The following is a 6115-nucleotide window of genomic DNA, read 5'->3' as shown; positions in this document are numbered from 1 at the left end:
CTGATATTAATAATATTGTAATTGTATTTATATTTTATCAATATTACTATTTAAAATAAATATAGAACAATTGTAAATGACAACTAGTTATGACTTCTAAAAAGATACATATGATATGCCAATATCTGGTTTAGTAGTTTTCTATGGTCTTGGCTGCAGTATGCAGAGTGTGAACTGTACACAGCATTCTACATGCATAGAATATCCAATGTGCAGTATACATCCAGGAAGCTCTAGTATACAACCAGAATGCACTGCACTGGGTACTTTATCCCACAATGCAATGTGCTCGATTTGACCTGCCATTTCCAGTATGATGAGTAAACCGGAAGCAATGTCAATTGTGATTTTAACCCTTAAATGCATGGGAATTTCACCAAACACTCTTACTGTACATATTCGGGTCTTTATAGACCCAGCACTTATATCTATCACATGGATCTACAAAATGCCCAGATAGTGTCAAATCTTCAAGACAATTAGAAAATAATAGAATATACTATATTTTGATGTTTTATTTTCCATATATCAATGAGAAACTGTAACAAATCAGGACAAGTCTAGAACAGGATTCATTATATTCACACTGAAATTTCCTGAGATACACATAAAAGCTACACAAGTATTTTCTCATTCACTTATTGAGTCTAAATAGATTTCAGTAGAACACCCAAATGACAATAGTCAGGGTTGGGGAGTAACGAAATACAAGTAACGGGAATACGTATTTAAAATACAAAATATAAGTAACTGTATTCCACTACAGTTTCAATTTAAATCATTGGTAATTAGAATACAGTTACATTCAAAAAGTATTTTGATTACTGAGGAGATTACTTTGTATGTTATTGTCATTTGTTTCATTTAATATTTAGTCCTTTCAGATGGAAAACATTTATACATATAAATGATGCGATCCAAAGTGCATTTGAACAGCAGTGAAACACTTTCTTATGAAGTGTCACATTCATACGTGCAGACAGAGAAGTAAGTTTTGAAGTAAGTTTAGAGCAGAAGAAATAGAAATAAACCTTGTGTAAATTGTCAGCTTTACGCTAAGCTAAAATGCTATTTCTAGCCATTTTACATACACGTTACCAGGCACGATCATATTTTTTTATGAAGAAAATTCTTGTTGGATCATAATTAATTTTTTCTAGTAAGACCTTTGATATTCGGGCAAAAATCGTATTCTTGATAATAATTTTTGTATTGTTTTCCTGTAAAAATATCTAAAAATCCTTAAAACAAGATCAGTTTGATTTATCTTGCTTTAGAAACAACACTGCATAAGATATTTAGAGAACGTATTTTTAACGTGTATTTTGTCTTACTGTACTGGCAGAGTTTTTATAGTCAAAACAAGTAAAAAAAATCTACCAGTGCTGAAGAAGTAATCCAAAGTATTTAGAATACGTTACTGACCTTGAGTTATCTAACGAAATACGTTACAAATTACATTTTACAGCATGTATTCTGTGATCTGTAGTGGAATACATTTCAAAAGTAACCCTCCCAACCCTGACAATAGTCATATCATACTGTTCATGTTTTGTACTTGCTATAGTTGACTTCCATGTTGTTTCTTCATCAAATAGCAATGTCAAATGTAAATCAAGTCAATCACTGAAACAACAGTGCCACCTTGAGTAAGAAATAACATGTAAAATATGGGTGCATGCATATGGAATACTGACAAATCACCATTGTTTTTAATTCAGTGTACAGAAAATAGAAAATTGTATAGTAATTATTTGTATGAATAATGTACTATTTCCTCTTGTAAAAACAAAGAAATAGATATCCTGTGATGGTATTATATACAGTAGATATGAAGTGATCATAAAAATATAATTTATGGAAGTGCAAAAAAATAAAAAATAAAAACGACACTCTTACATACCTAGGGTCTCTAATGACCCTAAACACTTTTGGTACTTAAACCATTCTAAAAAGTTTTATTTTAATTTTATTTTTTTGTTGCAATTATTATTTATTTATTTATTTTTTGGTTACATTATTTATAAGAGAGAGATTGGGGAATACTAAAGAGATGAGCGAGGTAAAGTTGGTTGCAAGTTCGATATTCCTTGGATATTTACCTATGGTGTTTAAGGGACTGTCTGAAAAATCCACACACTGCGCTAAAACGTCATGGCCATCTGAACATTCATTCAATTGACTTGAATGTTCTACCATGAAAAATACTGCTATTGGGCATAGGCTGCTTTTGGACAGAGTGACTTACTACAGCAGTGGTTGAAATGGCCGAAATTCACTGGGGGGTCTCTATTTTACGTTACAATTTTATATATTTTTTTTAAATAAATAATGTATTCAAACTTTCTGTTCATCCAATAATACTTGCAGCAATGCAACTGTTCGGCATACTGTTAATTAAAGCTGCTAGTTTAGGACCTGTGAGGAGTCTTTTTATCAAATAAGAGACTCTGGTGTATTCTTGTTGTTGTGCATCTGGGTTGTCCACTTCTCTCTCTGTCCCGGTTAGATCAAGTTTGTTTTATTATTTCAAAACTGAAGTGCATGGAATAGCCTTCATCTTTCAAAAGAACAATAGATTGATGAATTTGAGGAGAAATAAGTTTCTTTTTGGTTATTTTTAAAACTGAAATTTGACTTGCAAGTGTAAAGTTACTTTACTGTAAAGTAACTAAAAAAAGCAATACCTCAGCTGGAAAAAGACAGTATATTACCATTTCCACACTTTATTAAGTAGCCTAGCACAACCATTTTAACCATTATCACAAAAAGTCATGTTAATTTAGTACTAAGTTAAATCAAATGAAAACCAAAATCAAATCACTTTATTGTCACTCAACCATATACACAAGTGCAACAGTGGGTGAAAGTCTTGGGTGCAGTTCCAAGCAACATAGCAGTCATGACTTTGATGAGACAAATACCAGTCTACAATAAACATCAGATTTACACAACACAATTTACTAAACTAATATACACATAATTACTCAACACAATATACAAATAATAATATACAATGTACAGTATACAATACACACAATATATAATACACAGTATACAATAAAAAATAATATATATAAATGTGCAGTAAGGTTGTATAGTGTTGTATTGACATTCAGGCTGTCGACTGGTAGTCAGTTGCCAGTGTTGTTAAGAGAAATATAATTATGACAGTCCAGTGTGAGATTAATGATGTGCAGTGCTGATATATGTTAATCATGAGCGATCAAGAGTTCAGAAGTCTGATTGCTTGGGGTAAGAAACTGTCATGAAGTCGGCTGGTGCGGGTCCTGATGCTGGGAAGCTCACCTCCGATGATGTGTTTGGCAGTTCGCACCGCCCTTTGCAGAGCTTTGCATTTGAGGGCGGAGCTGTTGCCGTACCAGGCAGTGATGCAGCCAGTCAGGATCCTCTCTACAGTACTGGTGTAGAACCGTGTGAGGATGTGGTGGTTCATTCCAAACTTCCTCAGCTGTCTCTGGAAGAAGAGGCACTGGTGAGCCTTCTTCACAACGGCCTCAGTGTGGACGGACCATGTGAGTTCCTCAGTGATGTGGACACCGAGGAACTTGAAGCTGCTGACTCTCTCCATCGGTGCTCCATTGATGGTGATGGGGCTATGTTCTCTGTCTTTTCTCCTGAAGTCCACCACAAACTCATTGGTCTTACTGACGTTGATTGAGAGGTTGTGCTCCTGACACCAGCGTATCAGAGTGTGCACCTCCTCTCTGTAGGCTGTTTCATCATTGTCAGTGATCAGACCTACCACCATCATATCATCAGCAAACTTAATGATGGCATTGGAGCTGTGTGTTGCCACACAGTCATGTGTGTATAAATTAATTAAATATATAATAAGTTAAGGTTTAAGTTAACATATTAATTAAATTATTTCTTTAGGATTATGTGACACATTATTTTCTTAGTAGACTGGAGTAATGGCAGCTGAAATTGGGGCTTTGCCATCATGGAAAAAAATAGAATTTTATTATAAATAAAAACTAAATTTATTTCAGATTATAGAGATTATATCTCTGTAATCCATAGCCACATTACACTTGAGAAATTAACATTCTTGGTCGAAACTGAACATATTTTTTTCTTTTTTATTCTTAAAATAAATTATAGCCAAATCTACTGGATATTTCCCTTCATTTTAATGAATGGGCATTTGCTGTCAGGCACGCTAAAACACGCCCCCAGTATTGCATTTGTGTATGTGTATGTCAAGACTGCATTCTCGAAGAAGAATACTAAAACAAACGGCTCAGCATTTATTTGTACATTAAATTACATATACACTTATGTACTTGTGGATGATATTCTTAGCATGGATTTGTAATTTGAGCGTGAGTGGATCTGTTACGTGTATGCGTGGATTCCCGTGTGCATCTGTCGATCTGTTGCATGAATGTGTTCTGGCCACTCACGATAGTCAACATTGTGCAACCACAGATGCAGAAGATCTCACGCATTTATGTGAGGAACCCGTAAAGCTTTCTGTAAAGGAGGAGGCGAGAAGCAGCTTTCCTTGTTTAGGTAAGGATTTATTTTCTGCATCTGTAGCACAATTACAGTCTCACAGTATTTGCGTTATCCACTAAGTTAATCTCCAATCGCACACCGCTACACAAAATAAACTCTCATCATTTATAATAATAACACTCTTCGTTTCATTCCCGTCTGTGGTGCCCAGGCTCTCTCTCTCTCTTCTATTTGCGGTGTGTCTCTATTTATGCCGCTCTCCCCGTGCTCACTGAAATTAGAGACAGGTGTTAGACATAATTTAACTCAGGTGTAAGCGCCCTTACCGCTTTCTCTCTCTCCGGAGAGATGCTTGACCACGCCCCCGCTGCCACACTTTCATAGGCTGTTTAGTGGAGAAAAGATAGAAATACACTTCATTCCCATAACAAATGTTGCCAGTTTGAACGGGAATGCCGTTCCCCCATGAAATTCACTCTGGGGACTCCATTCCCCAGCCAGGAGCCACCTATCTTCAATGTTTTGCCCCATTAATCCCAGAACATCTGATGGTGGGGCAGCAGTCAGGGACGTCTCCCTGCTGCCCCTCGCAGCTGGACACCGGATCCCCTCCAACGCCTCTCATCCTTGCAGACAGCCTTCCTACACAATTTACTTGCAACCAGGGTTCTATATGTCATAATACCTTGACACGACCATACGCGCCAGCCCGTTGGCAAAATGGCAATGAGATGCGTACTCAATGCCCTACTGGCACTGGCAATGGCACCGTATCTCTCGGTAACTCAGTGCCAATGGTTCCGTATGGCATACTACCTCAGCACAAGCCCTCACCACATATAACCCAGGTTCCCTATTCCTCAGTTTCCTACTTTTAAATCCCCCACTTTTTGTCCTTCCTTCTTAACCATATACAGAAACTCCCTTTCTCAGCTTCCTCTGCCAATTCCTTCAAAGACTTTTTTAAAGCTGCTCCTACAATGTCAATGTCTCTAAATAGGTGCTGCATTGATGTTTTCATAAATCCTCTGCACCCAACCTCCACAGGGTAGGTGGCAGTCCTCCATCCATTTTCCCTGCACTCTGCAGCCAGATCAGCATATTTTAGCTTCTTCCTTTCAAAGGCTGTCTCCAGACCCTCTTCCCATGGAACAGTATGCTCAATCATTACTATTTTCCGAGCTTAAGTCGACCACAACACTACATCTGGCCTCAAGGAGGCAATCTTGGTAGGAAATTTTAGCTGCTGGCCAAGATCGACCATCATTGACCAATCACTTCCAGGTGCCAAGATCGATCTGGCTTCCCTCCATGCTCTGCCTTGTGCGGCACCTCACTTTTTAACAAAATCAACACCCCGTCTCTGGGGAGCATGGTTGCCATTGTTTGCCTTTACTCTATGCACCTCTAGGATCTCTACCAGCTTTCGCAGCTACCTGATCATGCCGCCACCTGTACCATCCTTTTGCCAGGGCAGTCTTGCACCCAACCAATATGTGCTGCAAGTTTGCTCTTGGGACCTCACAGAGGGGGCAACTCTCCTCTTTTCCATACCAAAGAGACAAATTCCCAAGGCATGGTAGGGTATCGTAGGTGGATCTTATTAGAAAACTTAGCCTGGCCTGGGTAC

Source organism: Myxocyprinus asiaticus, chromosome 14 (assembly GCF_019703515.2).
Source record: "Myxocyprinus asiaticus isolate MX2 ecotype Aquarium Trade chromosome 14, UBuf_Myxa_2, whole genome shotgun sequence".
Classification (NCBI taxonomy): domain Eukaryota; kingdom Metazoa; phylum Chordata; class Actinopteri; order Cypriniformes; family Catostomidae; genus Myxocyprinus; species Myxocyprinus asiaticus.
Note: the sequence above shows the minus strand (reverse complement) of the source record.